This window comes from Dermacentor albipictus, chromosome 3, assembly GCF_038994185.2.
Source record: "Dermacentor albipictus isolate Rhodes 1998 colony chromosome 3, USDA_Dalb.pri_finalv2, whole genome shotgun sequence".
Classification (NCBI taxonomy): Eukaryota; Metazoa; Arthropoda; class Arachnida; order Ixodida; family Ixodidae; genus Dermacentor; species Dermacentor albipictus.
In genome coordinates, this window is record NC_091823.1 from 177,216,072 (window position 1) to 177,242,924 (window position 26,853).

Here is a 26,853-nt window from a genome sequence, read left to right on the forward strand (position 1 = left end):
CGGCGTGTTAAGTCTGCTCAGGCAGTATCGAGGTGTTCCCAAACGTGACGCGAACTTTTCAGCGAAAAATGGAACAGAAATACCATATGCAGCAACTATTAGCAATTGTCGCCCTGAAGTACCTATTTTCTAAACACATTTCCAAAAAAAGAAAACAATATCTAAGATGCCCTCGGGCGAAAAGAATAAAGCTGTTAAAGAAGCACTTGCTTGGTATCATTCCGACAAGACACAGCGTGATTTATACCCTTTACGAACGAGACAGGGTGAAAACCTCGAAGGTCAAAAGAATCAACAAGAGCTATGCATGGAGCAACTAGCAACAGTTAAGCATGTGCGGAGCCACGGATAAAATACATGTAAAAACATGAAGCGCGCGACAGCTGGTGCGAAGATTTACCGGGCCACATAAAACCAACAATTTCAGTTCTTCCAAACTTCAGTAGCTTTACCATGCAACACAATGCGCTCGTGCAGTCGTGCTGCCTAGCCGGCGCAACGCGGTAAAGAAGCGAAAACAATATAAGTAGCAAACGGCATTCCGAACTTTAGCGAAATGCCTTTAAACCGCATGCTGCACTGCAGACGAACTTCGTCGCTTGCGCATCTAACTATGATCGAGTGGAAAAAAACACAGACGAGACAAAGGAAAGGATAAGAACAAGAAATTTCCCGCCGAAGCGACGATCCATTTTTGCTACCATTGCTCCCGCTGATGAGGCTTTGCGGGGAATGATTAGAACTTATCGCCGAGAGGTTTTCGCCGCTATTTGAGCCCCCTACCCTGCAACGATTCTTCTTTGACATTCCTCGGAAGGTTTGGCTACCCCACGCATGCGAAGGGTGTTGCCTATTTTGCTTTGAAAACGTGAATAAGACAGAGAAGCACCATCAACGACACAGCAAACTAAGGCGCGCGGCTGGCTTGTCTCCCGTGTGTTCTGCTCAAGGCCGCCACCAGTGGCGCGTTCATCTGCGCGCACTACGCGTATAAACGAGGAGAGCGTTTGATTGGCCTGTTTAGACAACCCTGCGGGTCACCGCCCGATGCTTGCGTCGGCGGTCACGCAAATTTGACGTCAGGAGACTGGAATAAAAAAAAAACATATTGGATTGTTTTACGTTATAGGGCCCCAGGTGTTGTTCCAATATGCGGACAAGTAACACTGCTCCACATGCTTCGCTTTCCCAACAAGTGGAACACACTCTCGGTTGCCATGGCAAGGAGACCACGCACGCGATGCTTCTGGCGCTGTGTAGGAAAACCTACACCTGCGTGCGACGCCACTCGTTGAAGCAACCGCGAAGCCGCCCTCGCTGTCATCGTGGGAATGAAAACCCAAGCGGATCGCGGGCATGCGAAGCCTCCGCTGCCGCCATTTCCGGTCTGCAAGGCAGCTCTCCAAGACGAGGGGGTGGGGGGACAGCTCGGCCGTGGAAGTACTTGGCGCGTGCCAATCTCGTGCCCGCACAAAGAGGACGCCGAAACTTGGTCGCCATTTCGTACCGACGATGCGGTCGCGTACAGTTTGTTGTATTTAAGCACTTTAACTGGAAGAAGCCAATAATGAGATGGCACTGGAAGTCGTGTTACAGGCTTCCATTTCCTCCATGAAAGTTCATCGGCGTATCATGGCGACGTAAATAATACAACACGAGGGAACGGTAATTTTTTACAATTTTGTAGCGACGGGAATCACGTTCGTGTTAGTGCATTCTTTGTCCTCAAAGCATGCAGTCGAAGCCTTATAACAAAAACTACTAAAGTAAGATTACCGCAAGGCAAATAGTCGCAGTGCGTTTAGAAGCGGAGAGGGCGCAATGGTGGAAAACACCAGGCCTTTTTAGCCCACGCGCGCGTACTGTATACAGCTGCAGTTTCGAGGAAGTGCGAAGGTATTCTTAAAATCTTGAATAGCGAATCGAATGTGCTACTAGCTATTCGGAATATTCGGAATAGCAGCTAGCTGCTATTCGAAATTTCGGCTTTCTTTAAGAACTTATGCAATTTCGGCATCGACGTACGAATGTAACGTTCACGAGTTGATTGCAATCAGGTAAGCGTCGGTTCCCTGCCTAATTATTAACGAAAAAGTGAGCAAGTACTACAAATGTAACCAGTGCTACTTTCAATATCTGAAACGTTTACAATGTACACGTTAGCACCACATTCTTGCGGAATACATATTATAGTATTATAGTATAGTATAGTATTACGCATGCTCATGCTGGATTCGTGTTAATCGATTTGGTGCCTTCACACTTATCGATCCGCATTCCCTTCAGCGGTATCACTTGCACTTCTATCGACTACCAAATAATAAAATAGAAGCATGCAAGCGTGGCAGCGGTTTCACGCCGTAACGAAGCCTCCGCGGCAGGCACGCTTGCAGTGCTGCACCGACCGTCGATCGTCGCGAGCTCTGCGGAGGGCGGGCCCTGGACGCAAAACTGAAGGCGAGCAAATCACGCGCCAAAGAGGCTCACGTATACAACTCGACTCGTGAGACCGGCTTTACCACCTTTTTTTTTTTTTTTCACCCACCGAACCAACTACCATTAAATTCAAATTTGATTCACCAGACAATACGCTGGACGGTCCGCAGGCTAAAAGTCGTGGAAACGACTTGACGGGACCCAGGTGACCGTTACAAGGCTGCAGTTGTGCGAGATGCATAGGTGCGCTTAGAGGTACTCGTAATATTAGGGAATTCTAAGATCAAGAAAGATAGAAAGGAAGGGAAAAACAGACGGATTCAGCTTCGGTCGAGGCCTACCATTTTAACACATTCTCTGGTGATATTCATTCTGCATTCCTATCGATTCGCTACTTGATGAGTGAACATGTTAGCGGTACGAGCGCTGCTGAATATTCAGTGCCGGAGATGAGCTGTATGTTGGACGGCATCGACTTTCTAAGCTGCTCTGCAGGAGCCCACGACGGCGTCGAAGATGCGTCGCGCGTGCTGGCGAAGTGTTTGTTAACGCATACACGAGTCGCCTAAAATGGCCCAGAACTGTACTTTAGAAGCCTTCTTTTGGCTGACAGGCGTTTTATTCCTTTCTTTTTACTATGCTTATTTCTTGCCAAAGCACTTTCAGAGAAATTACGGGGTCTCTTAAGATTTCTGTAAGAGGTCAACGGCGAAAGCCTGCTCTTCTTCCGCTTATCCTTCGCCTCATTGGTAAGCATTTTTAGTCATTTCTAATCAATTGCGGTCATTACAAGTTGTCGTGAGATATATTGGTCATTACAAGTCATTAGTAGTCATTGCTAGTCATTATTGACCTCTACCAATCTCTATTACAATGTTATCATTCACTACCTGTCGCAATCGATCATTTTTCGTTCGTTAATCGGTCTTCATATGGCGTGATGACGCTTCGGCGGACATTCCGGCGGTCAGGTCTGCTGACACAAACTTCACCATGAGCCTAGAAAGGCTTTCGCCTTTATATCGTTAGACGCTCCCCATGAAGAAAAAGGAAGATTTCTGGCCTCCATCGACTTTGCTTATTTCTAGGCTTGGCTGCACTGAATAGGTGCAACGACACGTATACCATAAATGCACCTGGAGTAAGAGCTAACCCGTTGTTACCTCGTTGTCCCGGCTGCAATATGCTAAAGTTGTGCGCATTTTGACAGAAGTTTTGCCAGCCGGCCGACTTTGTACATGTCACTAGGCAGCACGACATTGACAGAGCATTCAGATATGAACACGGGAACATTCAATGCAGCTCCTTTGGGCGGCTTTACTTTCGCTTAATTTTTCTGTCGTTTTCTTTTTCAAATTCTCATCCCAAGCACTGTTTCAAACGTTCACGGGAGCAATCTTATGTGGGCAATAATCGTAAACTGCATCCCGAACTTCAGCAGACTAGTGGCCGGCTACGAACGAGCGAACTGCGCGCGGTGTAGCGCGACCGGGGAACGCAGTGGCCGCCTCGCGCCGCGCCACACGCAGTGGCACAGCGGGCCCCCGTACACAGCGTAGCGAAGTAGCGTCCAGGAGGAGATCGGGTGCACAGAAATACAGCGATAGTCCCCGCCTCGTGTTTCTTCGAGCGTCCGAGGTGCGTCGTTCGTGCACCGATGAGTCACGCTACCCGGCCACGCATGCCAGCGCCTCGCGGTCGCTCATCGCATTGCGATGGAGCACACCCTCGCCGGGCGGAGGCTGTGACGAAAGCAGGCTACACGGCTGCACACCAAGAGCGAGGGTCCACGCAGAGCTCCGATTGCGGCGCGCTAATCGTCCCGAGACAATCGCCGATGACTGTTGCGCAAAGCGATGACACCGTGTCGGAGCACCCCGTTGTGTCTTCGATGGTTCGAGGCGTTCGCTGACTGAAGCCGGCCACTGCAAAGGCCAGAAATATGACAGTCGCCCAAACGAGCCGCCTCGCTTCGGTGGTATTTTTAAACAATGGGCGATGCATGGCCAGCGATAGCTTAGCTGGTCCTTCTGTTTCTTTATTGTTTTTTTTATGCCTCTCATCTGTTGTGCCTCGCGTGCTAGTTGTGCGTCCATTTGACAGAGCACACACGCTCGTCATTTTTCACAATTCGCGAACAGATTGTGCACGCGTTGTTAGCTACTTTTGGCGTATCTACTTGCTTTTGCGCCTGCTCTGCTGCTGGTTTCGGGGTGCCTTGGGCGCATGCGCGCATTTTCCTGCTGCACACACACACACACACACACACACACACACACACACAAAAAAAAAAAAACGCTTGTCCTGTCTGTCTCGCCCCGCATAGGCACGTCTTTAGGACTTCACTGTGCTCAAATAGGCATCCCCAATTGGCCCAAATTCCGCTCTTCTGAAGCCCAATAACACGCACGCAATTTTCCAGCGACGGCAGCGAGCGACAGGCTTTACCCCCACGGAGCAGAACCATCGCTGTCGCTTGTCGCGTCGCCGGCTTTTGCCAGGCAGAAAATTCCACTTTCGCTCGCAGCTCCGCGCGGCGACTTCCAGCGGGAACAGCGCGATTGCGCAACAACATGCCAGCAACCAGTCAGCCCTGGTCTGAATCTGCCCTTGAATCCGCCCTTGAAGCTTGCATTATGCCACGACAGCAAAAAAATAAATAGTAAAATCAGCCATCTCAAGCTGAGGCGAAAGTATCGGCGCTGTCTCGTCGTTATTATTGTGATCGGTTGTTTGTTTTGACGCTGTTAGGCCTGAGCCGAGAGCAGCGAAAGTGTTTTGAGTTTTGCTCACCAGATGGCCCCACACCCTTACTAGGATTAAAATCCCTCAATAACATTAAAGTACGGAAAGGCTTCGATCCAGCCGGCGACGCCAGTGATAGGCTGATCGGTGACATGTGACATTGCTCCGCCCCTTTGCCGCCATGAAAGTTCCTGCGCGCCGGGCGAAGAGCGCGCGTTTCGCCTGTTTTGCTATGCACATTGCTGCGATCATTTCATTCCGGGAGGACCGAAATGCCTTGTTGCTGTGCGCTCGGGTGCCGAAACCGGACGGAGGATGGCAAGCAGTTATTGTGTATCCCTCGAGGCAACCAGAACCTAACCAGAAGAAAAGTATGGTTGCACAGAATTGGACGGAAGGACTTGAACCGTCGGTAACTGCACGACTAATGCGAGGCAAGTAACATAGAACGATACAAAGGCGCGAAGGAAGTATACACGTGCGTGTTTCGAGCTGTGATAGTATTTCACTCGCGTACATGAATGCTGATGGGCGAAGTTTGTGGAGATTATTTATTTTAGTTCGTAATGAGCCCGCTGAATAGCTCAGGATAAACTAGGATGGGAAGGACCGAAATGCCTTGTTGCTGTGCGGGTGGGCGCCGGGATCAGACGGAAGACGGCAAGAAGTTATTTTACATCCCGTGCGGCAAACAAAACCTAACCAGAAGATAAATGTGGTCGCATAGAATTGGACGGAAAGACTGAACCGTCGGTTACTGTACGAGTATGCGACGAAAGTAACGTAGATCGATACGAAGGTGCGATAGAATGTATACACGTACGTGTGTCGAGCTGTGATAGTGTTTTGTGCATTGCATATGTGAATAAATATATTCCTAAGTTCCTGCATTACTTTGCTTTTAAAAACAAATACTCCATAGCCACTGCTACTGGCCATCAAATAATAAAGTATAATACAATATATCAAAGTACATTACATACAGCTGCGAGCTCGTTCCTGCCAAGTTTCCCTTACACTCGGTTCCCTCCCACACGGTTCACGAGAACAGTCAATCGCATTCATACACGCGCACACACTGCGCTCGATGTTGGTCTGCCGCGAGATTAGATCGCTCTGGTAGCCGTAACACGATCGGAGAGACTCGCTGACACGATCCATACCGCCGCTTCAGAATATCACAACAGTTGCAGTGGCTTGTAACACTGGGCCACAAAACACAACAGTCGTCGTGTAATCGCTACACGACAGACACACTCAGCGGCAAGAATACTGTTGACGCACTCGTTTCCACACACAGGATGTTTAGTTGCCGTGAGGGTCGCACGTTCCAGCGACGTTATGTCGAAAGTTTTTCGGTCCAAGCGGCTGCCAGCAAATGAATTCACAGAGCAAACGGGATTAAGCGCAAGCGATCGCTCGCGCGGATAGACACGAAACACGTCTCGCGTTGTCTTCGGCTCCGTGTTGTTCACCCGTCAAGTGCTTGGACTCTTTTTTGAAATGCAAGTAAATCAACACTTCACGCTCTTCTTAATTATATGCAGATAATTTATGCTGTGAACATGTAATGTAATTTATTACGAGCGCAAACGAACGAAATGTAAACATGTGGAATCGAGGCGATCAAGCAATCGTTCAGCTCTCTTGAGCATTTTTCTTTCAGCGCTCATTTGAACTGAAAGGGCTAGTTTTCGCAGTTCGGGCCCTTTTCTCGTTTTCGACCACAGTCAGGCACCAGTAGGCCTTATTTCTGCGCGTGAGCAGACATTTTTTCACCTCCCGAATGCCACGGTTTAGCGTGGGCGCCGTCTGCTACAGGAACGTCCTAGGTGGCGCACGGCAGATGTCGCTGCCTTAAAAATTATCATCATCATCATCATCATCATCATCCTAGTTATGCCCACTGCAGGGCAAAGGCCTCTCCCATACTTCTCCAACTACCCCGGTCATGTACTAATTGTGGCCATGTTTGCAAACGTCTGCAAACGTCTTAATGTCATCCGCCCACCTAACTTTCTGCCACCCCCTGCTACGCTTCCCTTCCCTTGGAATCATGTCCGTAACCCTTAATGACCATCGGTTATCCGCTATACATATCCTGCCCATGCCCCATTTCTTTTTCTTGATTTCAACTAAGATGTCATTAACCCGCGTTTGTTCCCTCACCCAGTCTGCTCTTTTCTTATCCCTTAACGTTACACCCATCATTCTTCTTTCCATAGCTCGTTGCGTCGTCCTCAATTTCAGCAGAACCTTTTTCGTAAGCCCCCAGGTTTCTGCCCCATACGTGAGTACTGGTAACACACAGCTGTTATACACTTTCCTCTTGAGGGATAGTGGCAACCTGCTGTTCATGATTTGAGAATGCCTACCAAACGCACCACAGCCCATTCTTATCCTTCTGGTTATTCTTATCCTTCTGGTCTCATGATCCGGATCCGTGGTCACTACCTGCCCTAAGTAGATGTATTCCCTTACCACTTCCAGTGCCTCGCTACCTATCGTAAACTGCTGTTCTCTTCCGAGACTGTTAAACATTACTTTAGTTTTCTGCAGATTAATTTTCAGACCCACCCTTCTGCTTTGCCTCTCCACGTCAGTGAGCATGCATTGCAATTGGTCTCCTGAGTTACTAAGCAAGGCAATATCATCAGCAAATCGCAAGTTGCTAAGGTATCCTCCGTTATGTGTTATCCCCAATTCTTCCTACTCCAGGTCTCTGAATACCTCCTGTAAACATGCTGTGAATAGCATTGGAGAGATCGTATCTCCCTGTCTGACGCCTTTCTTTATTGGGATATTGTTGCTTTCTTTATGGGGGACTACGGTGGCTGTGGAGCCGCTATAGATATCTTTCAGTATATTTACATACGGCTCATCTACACCCTGATTCCGTAATGACTTCATGACTGCCGAGGTTTCGACTGAATCAAACGCTTCTTCGTAATCAATGAAGGCTATATATAAGGGTTGATTATATTCCGTGCATTTCTCTATCACCTGATTGATAGTGTGAATATGGTCTATTGTTGAGTAGCCTTTACGGAATCCTGCCTGGTCCTTTGGTTGACAGAAGTCTAAGGTATTCCTGATTCTATTTGCGATTACCTTAGTAAATACTTTGTAGGCAACGGACAGTAAGCTGATCGGTCTATAATTTTTCAAGTGTTTGGCGTCCCTTTTCTGATGGATTAGGATTATGTTAGCGTTCTTCCAAGATTCCGGTACGTTCGAGGTCATCTGGCATTGTGTATATCGGGCGGCCAGTCTTTCTAGGACAGTGTTCCCACCATCCTTCAACAAATCTGCTGTTACCTGATCCTCCCCAGCTGCCTTCCCCCTTTGCATAGCTCCCAAGGCGTTCTTTACCTCTTCCGGCGTTACTTGTGGGATCTCAAGTTCCTCCAGACTATTCTCTGTCACCTTATCGTCATGGGTGTTACTGGTACTGTATAAATCTCTATAGAACTCTTCAGCCACTTGAACTATCTCATCCATAGTAGTAACGATATTGCCGGCTTTGTCTCTTAACGCACACATCTGATTCTTGCCTATTCCTAGTTTCTTCTTCACTGCTTTGAGGCTTCCTCCGTTCCTGAGAACCTGTTCAATTCTATCCTTGTGTTCCTTATGTCCACTGTCTTACGCTTGTTGATTAGCTTAGAAAGTTCTGCCAGTTCTATTCTAGCTGTAGGGTTAGAGGCTTTCATACATTGGCGTTTCTTGATCAGATCTTTCGTCTCCTGCGATAGCTTACTGGTTTCCTGTCTAACGGCGTTACCACCGACTTCTATTGCGCACTCCTTAATGATGCCCATAAGATTGTCGTTCATTGCTTCAACACTAAGGTCCTCTTCCTGAGTTAAAGCCGAATACCTGTTCTGTAGCTAGATCCGGAATTCCTCTAGTTTCCCTCTTACCGCTAAATCATTGATTGGCTTCTTATGTACCAATTTCTTCCGTTCCCTCCTCAAGTCAAGGCTAATTCGAGTTCTTACCATCCTGTGGTCACTACAGCGCACCTTCCCGAGCACGTCTACATCTTGTATGATGCCAGGGTTCGCGCAGAGTATGAAGTTGATTTCATTTCTAGTCTCACCACTCGGGCTCCCCCACGTCAATTTTCGGCTAACCCGCTTGCGGAAAAAGGTATTCATTATCCGCATGTTATTCTGTTCTGCAAACTCTAGTAATAACTCTTCTCTGCTATTCCTAGAGCCTATGCCATATTCCCCCACTGACTTGTCTCCAGCCTGCTTCTTGCCTACCTTGGCACTGAAGTCGCCCATCAGTATAGCGTATTTTGTTTTGACTTTACCCATCGCCGATTCCACGTCTTCATAAAAGCTTTCGACTTCCTGGTCATCATGACTGCATGTAGGGGCATAGACCTGTACCACCTTCAATTTGTACCTCTTATTAAGTTTCACAACAAGACCTGCCACCCTCTCGTTAATGCTATAGAATTCCTGTATGTTACCAGCTATTTCCTTATTAATCAGGAATCCGACTCCTAGTTCTCGTCTCTCCGCTAAGCCCCGGTAACACAGTACATGCCCGCTTTTTAGCACTGTATATGCTTCTTTTGTCCTCCTAACCTCACTGAGCCCTATTATATCCCATTTACTACCCTCTAATTCCTCCAGTAACACTACTAGACTCGCCTCACTAGATAGCGTTCTAACGTTAAACGTTGCCAGGTTCAGATTCCAATGGCGGCCTGTCCGGAGCCAGGTATTCTTAGCACCCTCTGCTGCGTCACAGATCTGACCGCCACCGTGGTCAATTTCGCGGCTGCTGGAGACTGAGGACCGGGGTTTAAGGGACCTTAATAAGGATAGAGGGACCTTAACAGGGATAGAACGGATTCCCACTGGTGATGGCAGCATTGACTATAATGCACCTTGGTTAAGAGATTGGCCTCGGTGGCACTTGTACAATTTCTTTTCGAGCGTGCATTTATTCGGACATTGGCTGCTTCGCGATGTCGCGTCCAGGTGGTTGCTCCGCGACGCGAGAGCGCCACGGGGTTTGCATGTGACTGAAGTGTCGCCTGTCCGTGACTCGCACCGACAGACGACACTCGATCGCGGCTGGCGTGGCGACACGAGCACGTCGTCGCTCAAGCGGCCGTTGCTAGCAGCGCGACGAAAGCGGTGAATGCTCGAACCGGTCGACGCCGGATGCACCCTATACAGGCTGCTCGAGGGCGATGGCTGACGATGAGCGATGTGTTCGCAAGCTTCATTGCTCTCGCGAAACAGCCAAAGCGAATGTTGAGCCTTCGGTCGAAACTCATTCTTGCCAACGGGGCGCGGCTGTACAAAACGTGTGCACACTGCGCCACAGAGACGGCTGCGATCCAGCCGCGATCGCGAGCAAGTGCACGATTTGGTTGCTCGCTTTTCTGTTCGCCACTAATTGATGAATGAATGAAATGAACCAGTGAAATAACGAAACAAGCTAAGCTGTTCGGACAAAGAAGGACAGAGAAAGCGCTCTTACCATGCATGCGTCATCAACTATACAGGCGAAAACAACACCTTCAGTATGCGACCATTATGTTTCGCACCTTCTCGAGGTGACGGTGGCTGTATATATATTTTTATCCCTGGTAAGAGCTTATAAATAAAGAAAGAGAAAACGAAAAATCATTGCGGGATTCCCCGCACGACTTTAAAACACATACATTTTGGCCTGTTTACACACATCTACCACCTGAATTCTTTTATAAAGCTTTTGAATAATTTAGTTTTGCAACGCATTACTTACGGCAACACCTGTAGAAAGTCTGGCTAGTGAAGAGTCTGCTGTCCCCAAATCGTAGCTAGTAATAGACGGCTATAAGCAAGACAAAGATATGAAGCATAACGCAATCTTGCTACTTGAGTTTCACTAGTGAAGAGGTGGACGTGCTTGCAAAACAGACCCGAATCAGCAATACGCTAAAAGGAATGAAACGCGAGATGGTCCCCCTGGAAGATATCCCTGCGGGTAATAATAATACTGCATTTGGCGCTGGCAACTGAAGGCGACCACTTCGTGTACAGCACGCTCTTCTCGTGCCCCTTTCTCGCATCGTGCACGGCGCCCGCGGCCATGCACAGCACAACCGGGGGCCGTGTGGTGCGCGAAGGTGGCAGGCCATAGGGCAATTCTCAAAGGGCCATCGCTCGACGAGTTCGGCGAGGGAGTTAGTAACCGCACATTACTGGCACCTTGGGAAACGCAGCTGCATCGGGAGATTGCCTCGTATAACCGGGACATGTACTTTGCGACATCAATGCATATGCGCGAGTGTGTCGAGTGCTGTTAGGCCTTTTATCATTAAAGCGAAGCTTTGTCGCACTGATTCGTGCGTGAGTGCCGGAAAGGCGCTGCAGGAAAACGAACTTACACATCTACGTAGCACACTACACTTTACATTCGCAGTTGTACCGATAAGAACAATGGGAACAATGTCACGCTCTTGACCAATGTGTGTGTGTATATATATATATATATATATATATATATATATATATATATATATATATATATATATATATATATATATATATATATATATATATATAATCCTAAACAAGCGATCAAATCACACGTACATAACATCACGTCGGTCAGCATTTCTTGGGTTCCATGCGTGGTTGTTGGCTTTAGAATGTCATTGAGTTTGCATTGGGGGAAAGCTTCGCATTCAACCATCTTACTTTAAGAAAGGGGCTTTGATTTTTTTTTATTATTATTTCCTCCCTGTTTTCTGCCTTCTTCATCCCACAGTGCGTTTAGCATTGCTAAAGTAGCGCACACCTCAGCGCTCCTCGCGCTTTCATTACTTGGCCAAGAACACCTTGACCTCCTTCCGAGAGTTCACCGGAGACTGCCGGTGGCAACGGAACGACGCGACGTCTGTCAGAAACCGGCGCGTGCTCGCCTGCTCGGCTACCGACGACGGGCCAGCGAAAGCGAGCCGTCGCCATCACGCCGAGCCGCGTGATTCGCGGGCACCGACGGCGGCGTTCCACGCTTTCGGCGTCACGCCGCGCGTTCGTGCGACGCGGTCCCTCCAGGGGTCAGCGCGATCATCAGCGCACGAAGCCTGCAAACGGAGGCAGCAGAATGGCCGCAGCCATTTGCCTCCACGACGCCCACGAGAACGCTGCGGAACGGCGCCAGCGGCAGCAACGCTCACGTACAAGGTTTAACGGGCCGCGCCAAGGATGCGCAAACCGAGGCCGTTGTGCCCCGCAACCGGACACCACCGGGATACGGCTGCGGCGCGCACTTTCACGTCCGAGCGCGCACTTTCACGCGGAGCGCAAGACGCGTGCTTTTCCTTTTCCCTGACACACTGAAATGGCGCGTTTTACATCTCGTCGAAAAAGGAACGCATACATATACGTTTAAGCGTCTGCGACTGGTCACGCGGCCAAGTAACAACCCTAAGACCAGCCTTGCGTTTTACTCGAGCCACGGTTAACTGCATGCGGTGTAACCCATCGCTGAACGTTTGCACCTGTCAATCACATTCCAATATGTCGTAGCACGAAGCCGGACTCTTTGCGCCCATTAAGTACACCACGAGCAAAAGAATGCGTCCCGAAGGACGACATTGGAATTTGACAAACAGCGCCACTGAACACGCCAAGTGGGTGACAACGTCCGCTCTTGTTTTCAGCGCACCAAACTAGTCCGAACAAGGGTCAAGTAGAGGTGCTTTGAGCGTTCCGTGCAGGAGACGCCGGTCCCAACGCGGAGTGATTTCAGCGCAGACCTGCGTGTATACGAGCCGCTGCGCACAATGCGCATTCGCAGCACATCTCTTCACGACGCACTTAGTCGTTTATTTTGTGCCATCCCTGCGTGGTCGTGTGCTTCACACTGCAATCAATAATGCCATCGGTAGTAACCTCTCGGTTCACCGATACATGCACAAGCGACGGATGTGCCGCAGCGGTTTGCTCGAGGACGAGATACAGCCGTCGACGACAGAATCGGTGCGGGATTGCGTTGTCCCTGCCTACAAAGCTGTATGCAGTGCATTTCTCATCCTTCTGCAATTAGTGCAACCTGCGTGTTTTTTTCTTTTTCTGTTCTTGCGAGTATGCTCTGTTCCTACCTGCTCACTGTATGTCTTGCTTTACTTTCGTCATGGTGGCCTGAAATCGTGCTGCTTCTTTCTTCTTCAATTTCCTTCTTCACCTTCCTTTTCTGTGCCCTCCTTCCTAAACTGTAGGCAGGCTTCGCGCCCCACTCGGTGGCAGCTGGAAGCCTGCTCCTTCCCTATTTCCCTCTGTGCGTGCGTATGTGCATTTTCATATCAAATAATACACAATAAGCAATGAACATAGACTAAAGAGAGAAATAGCAGTGAGTATCGCGCAATAAAACTGAAGCCAAGAAAAGTCTATCCAGAACGCGATCGCGTCGCGGCGAGTCCCTCCAGTGGATAGCAGCGCTCAGCGCGCGCTCTTGGCAAATGGCAACGAAATGCGGCAGCAACGTGCTGCTGCCGCACTCGCAAGTTTCGACGACGCTAAATGTGTGCGTTGCAATAAACGGCCAAGGCTGCACAAGCATGTAGCGGGGGAACGTGTGCACAGGGTGGTTCACGCAGTACTCGGAAGAAATCCGCCTGCATAAAACATACGGGCAACCAAGCGCACTGGGCCGAGTCCGCTGAGCGCAAGGTCACGTGGTGGGCCGATTCTTTTGTAAGAGATAAAGCGAAAGGCTTCGCGGACAGCGCTTTTGCGAAGGCAGGCTCCATGACGTAATGCTGTCTCCAAGTTTCGCTTCCTTCCTCCATGCTGCCACAGAAGGAAGCGGGAAATGGCGGCCGTCGCTTGGAGAAAGAACCTCGCACTTTCCGCACGCACTGGGGAGCAGCGACGTGGGAAGGACGGACAGGCGTGTCTTCGTTTCCCGAACCAGCCTGCATGACGACGGCGGTGCCGAAGACGACGACGCGGCGACCAGAGGGAACGTGCCGGCGTCTCTCGACACGAACAGCGTGGCTGCCAAGGGAGCGGCGAGCTGGGAGCTGGCGCCGCCTTCCTGCACGCTCGTCACGTTTCCAACGTAGGCTATGACATGCACCTCGATTTCATCTACGTGGCATAGCGGCGTCTTCTTTTTTTCTCTCTCTCTCTCTCTTTCTTCTGGTCAACCAAAAAGGTCTAAAAAAAACCCGCTAAGTTCAGTTTACGATTGAACAGATACTGGACGCATAAATATTTCTTTCCCCCAGACACAGTGTAACTTTAGAAAAAGACGTTGGAAAGAAAGCGTGCAGAGGGTAATAAACGAAGACGCCGTGAATGGCAGCGCTCCTAATCCGAATAACGCGAGCGGCCGAAACTGCAGCGTCTCCTGTTCGAGGAAAGCATGGACACCTAAAGGAGGTAACCCGAGCTAAGACGTTTCGTTCGATGACGAAGATGTTCTCTTTTGCAAGGCTCGATAGCAACGCGTGTACATTTACATCCCTTCTTGCGTTGCATTGGATAGATGCACGTACCGCGCAAGCGTTGTCTCACTCACAGCAATCGCACCACGCATTGAAGTAGTGAAGTAACGAGAGACCTGACAAAAGGCGTGTCAGAAGAGACCAGTGAGAACGAAAGAAACGTTAGTCTTGCAGATTGTCAGACAACACCACAAGTGTTGGGGCATTAAAGCGGAGGTCGCCGCAAGGTGGTCCGAGTTCGAATTCCATACGCAATGTGTGGCGAGGAATACTTGCATAACCGTACGGCAGATATTGGCGCAAGCTTTCGCGTTGCCCTTCGCTGTATGCTCCCTGCTCGTATGACGTCTACTCGCTTGATGTCGCGAACTGTCTACTTCGCCAGTGCAGCTTCAATGAAGCGGAAGCTTGTATCTACTTCTCGACTCTGTCGTTTAAACGACGGGAAGGGTGAACGGTGGGCTTGTGTGACATTACATGATTAAGTATAAGAAAAGCTACAAACCATGTTACCGCCAAAAAGGAACGGGTAACGTTGCCCGAGGAGTACACACACGCACACACATGTAAAAAAAATCGCCAAGGAAACCACCGCCTGCAAGGGAACGATTTCTGTCGCTGCTCGGAGGTCAAATACTGCAGCCTCCGACTTCTGCCTTCATTCGATTATGACAGCATGAATAGGCGATTGATTACGATCGACACCGCCTACCGATCCGAGGAATACGAGCTGTTGGCCGAGGCGGAAATCACGACCCTATTGTAAAGTTCCAACGCCAGCAGACATCTTTCCGGAAAGAGCGCCGGCAGGCCAAGGATGAAATGGAGCATTTTGAAACCCTGCAGACGCCGCACATCTTTCCCCCGACAGCCGGTCCACGACCAAAGCAGCTCTCTTCTAGACTCGTCCACTGCCGCACCAACTCGAATCGGCAACAGTGTAACCATGGATACTAGTCCGGACCTTACACTTAGCCGTTGCCTCAAAAGTATCTCGTAGTCAGGTACGCAACACACACTCGGAAGCGATCATTACATTATCGCCATCCAAATACCTCACACACAACACAGCCCTCGACTCCTCACCCACAATTTTATTACATTGGACGCAATCCGGTCCACACGACGAGAATACCCAGGCACCCCGATACAAGGCATTGATCATTGGGTCGCACCTCTCCTAAACGACATAACCGCACAAACACAACACATTACCACGTCACTCGACACCCCAACACGGACACGCACCTAGCCCACCTCTGGGAGGCACACCACATCACCTTAGTGAGATGGAAAAGCCAAAAACATAATAGAAAGTTAAAACGAAGACTGGCCACGCTACAGGTACAAATCGCTGCACACGCAGAGGAGCTGTGCCGTTCCAACTGGGGTCAGGTGTGGAACAGTATATCTGCAACCTCTCTACCAAGAACGCATGGCAACTCCTACGGCATCTTGTTGACCCCACACACTCGCGCACAGCATCACATCATCACATTACACGCCTCATTCACAACTCCACACTCTCCCCCGACACCCTTCTGGACCAACTCCGGACAGAACTGAGGGCACCCGGCACCTCCCCTCCCCTCTATCACCCTACGCAGAAGCCGCGAATGAGGCCCTTGACACCGATATTTCGGAGCAAGAGGTCCGCATGGCCCTCCAATACATCCGCACAAGCTCTGCACCGGGAAAGGACAGAGTAACAAACTCTATGCTCCGTAACATGGATGATCAATCTATCACACAGGTTACAGAATATTTTAATCAATGCTGGACAGAGGGCACCCTGCCACAGTCCTGGCGCCATGCCAAAATTATTTTCATCGCGAAACAGAAGAAACCCCACACCATATCAAACCTCTGCCCCGTGTCACTCACATCATGCATCGGGAAACTGCTCGAGCATGTTGCTTTAAACAGCCTCAATCAGCATGCGCACGACAACCTATATGCACACAGCATGGTGGGCTTCCGGCCAAGATGCCATGCTTCAATGGACGCACGACATCTTTGGCCCTCTCATCCCCGCTCATACTAAAGCCGTCTTGGCCCTGGACTTGTCCAAGGCCCTTGATCGCGTCGAACACCAAGCTATCATTGCGGCTCTCTCCCCCATCAATGTAGGCGCCCGCATGTACGCCTACATACAAGCGTTCCTCTCGGGACGCACGACCGAGGTTCATATGGGCTCCCATGCGTCCCCTCCGTACACCCTCAGCGGAGTGGGCATTCCGCAAGGTTCTGTCCTTTCCCCTTTTCTCTTCAATTCCACACTCATTCCCTTAGCCCACGCTTTTCGCAATATCCCTCACCTTCACCACACCCTCTATGCAGACATCACTCTGTGGACATCCGACGGTAGTGATGGTGACATAGACGAAACTTTACAAATCGCCGCAAACATCACACAAAAGTACGCACAAAGCATTGATCGCTCCTGTTCCTCGAAAAAGTCTCAGCTACTTCTCATGCATCCCTCACCACGTGCTCTTCCCAAGGCCCCCATCACCGTTACTCTGGCCGGACACCCGGAGGTCGACACACTCCGGATCCTGGGCCTTCACATCCAGAGCAACGGCCGGAACACTTTCACTATATATCCGGAAACTCAAGCGGGTGACGGAAGCGCTGTCGCACCTCATCAGCAGAGCTTCCGGCAAACAGTATGGCAAACAATTTATTGCTAGGCTATCTCAAACGTCGACACCGTCTCTAGTCCGCAAACGACTCGGAAGCCGGAGCGCCAGCGCCGTGTACCGCAGCACCACTCGAGGTTTGTCCACGTGGATAAATTATGACCGTCAGCGGCACCCGAACTCGGTGCTTGCAAGACGGCGATCTTCGAATGCGTACCGCGGCCGCTACGGCGCGCACTGCGAGTCTACCAAGCTGACATTTCCGAAGTCCCCGAGTTTCCCAGGTTTTCTCTGAGTGCCTCTGCAAAATTCGCTGCGTAGCGCAGAAGTTTGATTTACATCAACGCGGGCTGATCCAACGTTGCCAGATGGTGTCACTCCAGCAAGCGGGTGAAAAATTAAAAATGTCTCGATATAGTTTGAATAATGAGGATTAGTGTTTATTTTATTCGGGAAAGAAAACGCAAGGGAGGCGTTAGTAAAATGCACAGCGAATAAGATATATTCGGAAAAAATGGTAAAGCCAATTACGAATGAAGTGGCACATTTTCAAATACGAATAAAAATAATGCATACAAAAGCAAAGACTTTCGGATATGAGCTATTTCTATCAATTGATAGCAAGCTCAGTTTTATGAGGCCCCAACTTTGGCACAAGTGACATTCTCTCTCAGCAGCTGGAAAGTCAACGTCAGCTGTCCTGACATACTCTCAGCCCGCGCACAAAACCTCAGTGTTGCGTTTCACTGGTATAAAGCATTTATTTCGGATCGGGCAAAGTTTGACACCTGCATCTCGGCGGCACGCTTCCTATCCCGTTCATTCCTCATTCCTGCTTTCTGTTCTCACGTTCCTTCCGCCGCGGGTTCGCGCCACGGACCACTTCAAGCATCCAGCCGACGACACGGCATCAAAGACGATTCGTTACGATTCCTCTCTGTTACTCGAGCCAGCATTAGCGCGACTTTCGTTCCCTTTCAATAAAATTACAGCTAGTTTTCCCCGATAGAAGCACAATTAAGTTCCCCGACATTTCCCGAGTATTTCCCAGACTGTGCGAAATCCTTGAGAATTCCCGGTTGGTAGACACCCTGAAGTCGTCACCCGACACCACGCGGGCTTTTCACGGCACTCAAGAACAATATCCGAGTGGTTGTTGCCCGGGAGTGGATCCGCCGACGCGATGCGTGGTCAGAACTGCGAGGTCACTCTAAACCTCGGCGGCGTCTCTAGCTAGCAAAACACTCTGTCCGCGTGGGCCTATCACGACCATCGGCGGAATGGCTGCGCACTTGATCGTCCGACACCGCGCGGGCCTTTCGGCTCCTCGCAAACACCGGCCGGGTGCGCAGAGGTGTGGAGCCCTGGCTATGCACGTGGCCAACTAGTATTCTTTTAGTCACCACTACTGTAAACGTATTTTGTTTATCTCGACTGCTGACCACTTAATGCTTTCCTCTGCTTTGAATCCCGGGCCCTATGGAAGGTGAATGTTTCCTACGGGTCTTTCCCGGTGGATACGTTGGTGCTCCACTACGATGCGCGCCGAGTCTGTTGCGCACATTTGCTGCGGCAGGCACGTGCCTCGTCCTGTGCCGAATACTTGCTGCGCGACGCTTTTTGTTCTCGGGCAGCCAGCACGGGCTTCAAGTAATACTGCCCTTTGTATTATCCTTGATATTTTCCTTCGCAATTTCTTTCTTGCCGCATTTTTTAATATCCACGGCCTTTATTATCTCCATCCAATGCTTCCAATTTACCATCGCCACTTTCTTTTCCCTTTCTTTTCTATGACTGCTGGTTGTACATTTACTGTTTCATTTACGCCGTACTTGGACGACAAGTTTTCTTGGCCTCTTCCTCCATTCCGTGCCCACGCTTTTGGGCTACAGATACCCTTGTGTTTCGGCCGCCTGTTTCCTTTGGATCTTTGTCGAGCAGCATTCTGCGAGAGCACCACCTTCGGAATCGACAGAGGAATCGCCTTTCGTCTTCGCGGCTGCCGGCTGCGACGAGCAGGTTCGGCTCGCCCTGTGACACGAGGCCAGGAAATCCTCGGAGCACGGCGGAGCGTCACCGCGCCGTCGAAGCGGCAGAGCAGCAGCGCTCGTGACAACGACGAGTGCCACGGCGCTCAGCGGCCCGCGCGTCCGGTACAAATAACGCGCCGCGGTGTCTGGCGCGGCCCCTCGAAACCAGGTCGGCGCCGCAAGGGGGGCGCGGAAGGCGTCGCGCCGCGGCTGCCCCGAACAAACGGCGGAGTCCCGCCGAGCGACGCGGTCGAAGACCTCGATCACGTGCGCCACCGCGGGAACGGGTCTTCGCCGAGACGCGAACGCCCTGGCACGAGACGACGAGGCTGAACGTAAACGGCAGAGCGAGCCTCTATTCGACAACGAGCCTGCGTTCGGCAGAAATAGTTCGGAGGAGCGCATTTCAGGGCACTCGTAACAAGTTCGTCATCGAAGCGGCTGGCGAGAGCAGGGAGTGAGGCAAGCGCGTGGGCGTGGCTGAGGACGAGGAGAATCGCGTGCATATGCGCGTGGCACCAATGCCCGGTTCCGTCAAGCAGCATGCTCCTCTCGCTGTCCCGGCATCTGTGCCGCACTGACGTCGACCTCGTCGTCGGCAGCAGCAGCAGGAGGCGGGTAGCTTATGTGCTCTGCAGCAGTAAGGCGACTACCAGCGGTCTTCATTATGCCAATAAAGAGGAAAAAACGAGCCCGACGAAAAAGAAAGCGGGGCGGGGGGTGACGACAGGACAAGTGACCCCTCCACTAAATTAAAAATGGTAGACATATGGCCTGGCGACAACTCCAGACAAACACGTTCCATAATCCATTCCGTCTCAAACGTATCCTCCCAGATAAGCATCAAGTCGACACGTGTAAATTGTGCCAGGAAGGACCAGCAACACTCAAACACATGCTGTGGGAGTGCAATGTAGTTATAGGAGGGATAGCAGTTACTCCGGAGATCCTGTCGTCGAGGTGGGCCGCCGCTCTGCGCAGCTCAGACCTCGGAATCCAGACGTGGGCAGTCCAGCAAGCCCGTGAGGCGGCGTTGAGGCAGGGCCTTGACGTTCCTCCGTGGGAGACCTGAGCCCGGGTCGCGTTAAACCTTGCCGGACGTACAAGAAAGTTGTATCTATCCATCCATCCATATGGCCTTGTCGTTACAACAGAGATCAGACGCGGACAGGGGAAGGATACGACACAAGCGCCAATTTCAACAAATAGTGTTTATCGAAACCGGTCGCAATGCAAGTGTATGCACACACACACACACACACACACACACACACACACACACACACACACACACACACGCACGCGCACACACACATACACACGCACGTACGCGCGCACACACACACACACAAACACACGCACGCGCGCACACACGCACGCACGGACGCGCACACGCACGGACGCGCACACGCACGCACGCACGCACGCACGCACACAGGTGACTCTCAAAGGCATAGTTGCCATGCGCACGTAATGCACATTAAAAGACGGTACCTTTCCTTTTTTCGATAAATATAGGGAAGGGACTATCAAGCAGTGAGTAACCAGTGTATTAATCTTTATTCATCAACATATCAAGCCTGACTTTTTTTTGGGAAGGGGGGGGGGGGCAGAACGGAGCTTTTCTGAAGCGGCCGTCGACCACCACACGTATATAGTGCAATGCAAAGCAAATCTCTCCTTCCGACGACTTTTAACAGTGCTACAGCAAAAGCTCGTTAATTCGGACCGCAAGGGGAAGCCGCTTCAGTTCGAATTAACGAAAGTTCGAACTAACGAAAGTGAAGGATGGCAACAGTGCACTGCGATTTGGAAGCAGTAGGGCATGTCAGAAATTTGGCGAGTCAAAAAGTGATGGCGTGTGAGTCGAAGCTCTGGGTCCGACTGTGCCACACCACCGATGTCCAATGAAACGAACGTTAGCCGAGGCTTAACACCATCACAATGAATCGCGACGGCCGATGCCTCCTAAGCTGAAAACAGAGGTGCACAACCGATAAAGACTGCCGAGACAAATATGCTGAACATGTGAAGGTGGCGAAGGCCCTGATTCGTTGGTTCTTGATTGCAAGCGCAGCTGCGACGTACTTGATTCGCTGTGTTTTGGCGCTTGCCGTGCCATCTCCGCACAGCATTAGCAGCTGTACAAGATTTGCGAAGCCTCCGAGATTCGCACCTGGTAAGAAGTCTCGGAGGTTACGTAGAACGGAGAGGCGGCAGCCGCCGCTGCCTTTTGGCTGACCCCGCGTCGGTTAGATTTTTTTTCCGATTTTGCCTTCTCTCGCCGTTCTCTCCGTTTCGGAGGCAATACAGCCTTGTGTGTAGGCAGTAGGCGCGTTTCTCTGGCCGTGTGCCAGGCGGGCGTAGTTCGAATTATCCGTGAGGGAACCTTCTCGTGTTCGAATTAACGGACTTCTTTATACATAGACTTCTGTGGAGCTTGGCCGGACCAAATCGTACAGTTCGAATTATCCATAAATTCGAATTATTGAAGTTCGAATTAACGAGCTTTCACTGTGTTATGTTCTCCCGAGGCTATCTTCAGAGAGAGTGCTATTTGCCCTAAATTACACTTGCCAAAGAGAAGAGAACTTTGGTACGCTACACCGTGTCTGCAACATACAACGAAGTTTTGCTGTGCCGTTCTTGCAACCTCACCCAGAGTACTACATAGTAATAAAAAAGAGTTGTCGTTTTTAAATGCAGATCAGCGTGCTCGTCTCATCTGTGGCATAGTGAGCGCCATCTGAGGGTAGTACGCACACGAGCGCCCTGTTTGGAATAAGACTACGCGTGGACGACTATTAAACATTCACTATTCGTGTTCGCATTCGAAAAACATCTATTCGGTATTCTTGAATATTCGAAACTATGTAACCAAATATGCCGCAAGAAGCGAGTCCTGTTAATGTCTTGATATTGTTCGTAACCTGCTATACAATGTGTCGCATATTATCAGAAGTGAAACAACCATTTTTTTTCTCGAATAGACGCAAGAAACAAAATAGATAATGCGAATCTTGTTTTCGGTTCCGCAGCGCAAGTCTGCATGGCAAGCTGTGAGTGTTGCTGGTAGCCTGTCATCTAGTGTTTCTGGCAGCCTACTAGTCACGTAAATCTTTTTTTTTTTCCGCTAGGACCAGTGATGTTTTCTTTGCAACGAGCCCTTTCATATTTATTTACGGCAGCAGCCTTTTGTTTTCCGCAACCTCAATTTTTTCTACAAGCAAATATAGTGTTTTTGTAAAGGTTCAGTTCATACAGCCGCCACTTAATCTTGGAAAGCCTGTTTGCAACGATGCTTTAAAAATGTTGAGAAGCCAGTCGTGCAATTTTTAATGTTAATTCGTAACCTTGTGCTTAAAAATGATTATTTGCCCCTGCCAGCTATCAGTACTACTATATTTACATACGTGGTACCTAATTAAGCGGAAATAAATATCCCTGCTGTAAATACGTATGTGCGTTTGCGACCATTCAATACGCGATTCGACATTCGACACTTACCATTCGTATATGGCTCGTATTCGAAAAATGCGACATTCGTCCACACCTAAATAAAATAATTTGTTGAAGTAAGGAAAAAAAAAGTGTCGTGTTCTGTCGCTGTTTTGTTTACGCTCTGCCTTGCCCTATGCTACGAGACCGAATCTCTGCTATCCTCAGGCAACAGACTCGACAGCCTCTGAGAACGCCCACTTCGTGCAACAATTCGCCTCGGCGGTCGCAGACACGATTTCTCGGCGGTTTTCTTGCACCTCGGCTGCGAGCTCCCTCTCTCTCCCTCCCTTCCTTCCTTCCTTCCCCTCTCTCTCTCTCTCTCTCTCCCGTTGCTCGTGGGGCTAGCGCAGAATCAGAACATCGCTGGTCTCGTCAGGCTCGAAGTGTGTCTTTCCTTTAAAAGTATACAAGAACGACACGAATGCGAAAAAAACGAAGGAAAAATAAAACGTATACTTGCCCTTTCAGGCAGTGCTGCCATTTAACCGATATTGCTATCGTTTAGTTAACGACAGATTGTTCTATTCAGTGACCGGCGACACATTTACCGGCGTGGCAGCAGTTGGCGACATATAAGTGACTTCGAAGTTAAGAAAGTTGCTTCAAAAATGGCTTTCGAGAACGCATTTTATTATTCCTAACACATTTATTATATTCAAATTATATTTATTATTCGAAACATAACCCTAATAGATTCTGGCGGTACTTGAGCGACACGCACAAAAAACTGACCGAGATATAAGTGGACGGCGACACTGTCAATGATGCAAACAAAATAGGAAACCAGTTCAAGAACTATTTCTACTCAGTCAGGAACAACATACTCATAGGAATAATAATTATCTTTCTATCATACCCGTTCCTTTCATAACTGTCGAAGGTATCTTTTCTTTGTTGCTGAATTTTAAGACAAAATCTTCTGTCGCTCCAGACGGTATACCTAACGCATTTCTGCACCGGTACGCTGAACCTAAAGCACACACCTTCACCCATCTTTGTAGCCTTTCGTTAAATGATTCAGTTCTTCCTGATGATTAGCGCACGTAATTCCTGTCGCGAAGAAAGGTGGTGACGTGAATGTTGAAAACTACCGGACTATATCGATAACTTCCAGTCCCTGCAAACTTCCAGAGCATATCATTACGCTTACGCATTACGTAATGTCTTTTCTAGAAGAAAGCAATATTTTGACTCTTTGCCAGCATGGTTTTAAGAAAGACCTGTCGACTACCACTCAACTTGTCACCGCTATTCATTACTTCACAATAGCATTTGATATGGGCGGCCTAATAGATGATATCTTTTTAGATTTTAGAAAAGCTTTCGACTGCGTCTGCCATGGTAGACTACTCGTGAAGCTTTCTAGCATCGCTCTACCCATCAATCTGATTAATTGGATCCGCTCCTACCTCACCAACCGGAACAGTCTGTCCAGGTCGAAGTTGCACCTCTGAAGTTCTGCCTGTAACCTCGAGAGTTCCTCAGGGTAGTGTCCTTAGCCCCGCCTTGTTTCTTATCTTCATCAGTAACACCGTTTCATCAGTAGACCCTTTCGCCATAAAATAAAAACGTTTTGCCTATGACTGCATTCTTTACAAGCCAATTAAAAGTGGAAAGGACCAAGAGTGTTTGCAGAACAACCTAAAGTCTCTCTCTGATTGGTGCAACAGCTGGTCTATGAAATTAAACACTAGAAAATCAGTATTTATGCGAATTCCAAATAAGATTAGTCCATTTACATCTAAATATACGTTAAAGAATAATCCCTTCATCGAAGTCGACAATTTTAAATACTTGGAAGTCAAGGTTAGCAATCCACTATCATGGGGTAATCATATTGACGATGTTTGTTCATCTGTTTACAGAAAAATTGGATTTTTAAGACACAAAATAAACAACACGCCATCCGAGATCAAACTTCTTGCATACAACACTTTTATTGGACCCCGTCTAGAGCACTCATGCGTAGCCTCAGACTCGTATTTAAAAAGATGGTTATAAGCTAAAAAGGGTACAAAAAAGAGCAGTAAGATTCATCCGTAACGTCTATCCCAATCTTGATTCGCCTTCATAACTGGCGGCTAGTAACAACATCCTACTTTCGGAACAACGCAGAGCTAACGCGAGGCTCAAGTTTCTTTTCTTGCTCCACACTCGGCAGACCAGACGTCACAGTCACGACCGGGCACAATACTTCGCAGGAAGTTTTTCAACATTCGTTTTCTCCGCGAACCATTAGCGAATGGAATGCACTGCCTTCAAATGTTTTTTTTTTTTTTTTCAGAACGTGGCCTTCCACACTTCGAAAAACACACGTACCATTTCGTGTAAGCTTCATTGTTGATAACCGCATACTCTTGTCTACATTTTACAACTCACAAACTAACTCGTTTCCTTTTGCTTTGTGCGCATAAAAGTGATTTCACAAATCTCTGCAATTTTTGTCTGCAACGAATTTTTAGTGATGTTCGTTAGTGTATACTTGTCTGAGTAGTAATGCTTACCACATTCTGTTGTATAATTTATTCAATTTCGTTCACTATGTTGATATTTTGCCCCTTCTGCTTGGTCTTCGGACGGCAGTATGTACCAAATAAATAAATAAATAAATAAATAAATAAATAAATAAATAAATAAATAAATAAACGAAATGTACAAGCTGAGGGCCGCAACAGGTTGTACAGCGCGTTTGGTCTCTGACCACGATGAAGCAACGGTGGTGCTCACCAATCACGGAGCCCATATGCTGCGAGTTATTCCACCCAAGGAAACAGGCTCCTCAGTGTGCTCACAATTTTTCTTTTCTTTTCAATTATTTACTAAACCCATCAGAATGGGTCCTAATGCTGCGGGCGCTGCAGTATGTGTACTATGTACGCTCACTATGTACGTTCGATTGGTGCTGGTTCGGAAGCCCATAGCTGGAAATTAAATAATCAGAACTTATCGCAATGCATTTTGTGCCGAGAATGAGAATGCGGCAGGCGAATAACAAGAAAGACAGACTACAGAAAGGCGCACGCATCGTACCCGCTGGCCTTGCTCACGCTAATCTGAACGCTTCCACACATCACGGTTTTCGGGCAAATCAACATTGCAGGTGGATCAAGGGGCGGCAACGAAGTATTTGGCCTGTACATATATAGGTCACATAACTATTACCGTCGCGTTAATATGAGCAAACGCGTGTCCTGGAGCTTAGTTATCCTTTCACGAGCGCCGTAGCCCAGAAAGTTTGCAGGCATAGCGTATCCCGAGTGTGTTTTCGCTCAATCAGGCTACCTGTCGTTCTCTTATATCCTTCCTTTCTTCTTCTTTAAACCGTGCTGGATGTATAATCGGAGTCGCCGCAGTGGAGACATCCCGCTTAACCTCGGGCGTCGTTGACCCCAAAGCACGCGCGTTCTCGCAGTCGCCACATGAATGCGGCAGCCGCCGCCAGCAACCCAGGCCGCTACCACCTTGTGCTCGGCAACCGCCGTAACAGCAGTTATGGAATCGAGATGAACTATGCTCGCGACACGCTGTGCCTAACCTAGGATCTCTAGATAAACTAGCTTTACCTTTGTGAACAAATGTGTTGGCCACCCGCCGCGGTGGCTTTGGCGTTTCACTGCGCAAGGTCGCGGGATCGGATCCTGGCCGCATTGCGGGCGAAATGCAAAAACACCCGTGTACCTTGCATTTGGTGCACGTTTAAGAACACCAAGTTGCGAAATTTAATCCGGAGACCCCCACTACGGCATGCCTCATAATAACATCGTGGTTTTGGCACGTGAAACACCAAAATTTAATTTTTAATGTGTTCGCAGGACGTTGTTGTCACAGCGTGCTCCGTGACAGACAAGCACGATCGTTCCGTGCAACGCTCTCAAGCGGTTACAATGCGGTTACAGCGATTACAATGCCGCTACAAAGCAGTTACAATGCTGCCGCGAGTCCTGCGGAATTCCAACTTTACCTTCACTTTCTAGGCGCACTTAAATTGCAAATGGCATTGCGTTATGTGCATCTGCAAAGGCGACTC

The 26,853-nt window shown here is 49.2% G+C and overlaps 2 protein-coding genes across 2 annotated transcripts in view; one reads left to right on the plus strand and one right to left on the minus strand.

Moving 5' to 3' along the window:
- LOC135900526 (uncharacterized) overlaps positions 1-26,853 on the plus strand; it is a 1,275,659-nt gene that overhangs the window by 1,052,107 nt on the left and 196,699 nt on the right. The gene's annotated exons all lie outside the window — the stretch shown is intronic.
- LOC135908171 (uncharacterized) overlaps positions 1-26,853 on the minus strand; it is an 85,344-nt gene that overhangs the window by 57,290 nt on the left and 1,201 nt on the right. The gene's annotated exons all lie outside the window — the stretch shown is intronic.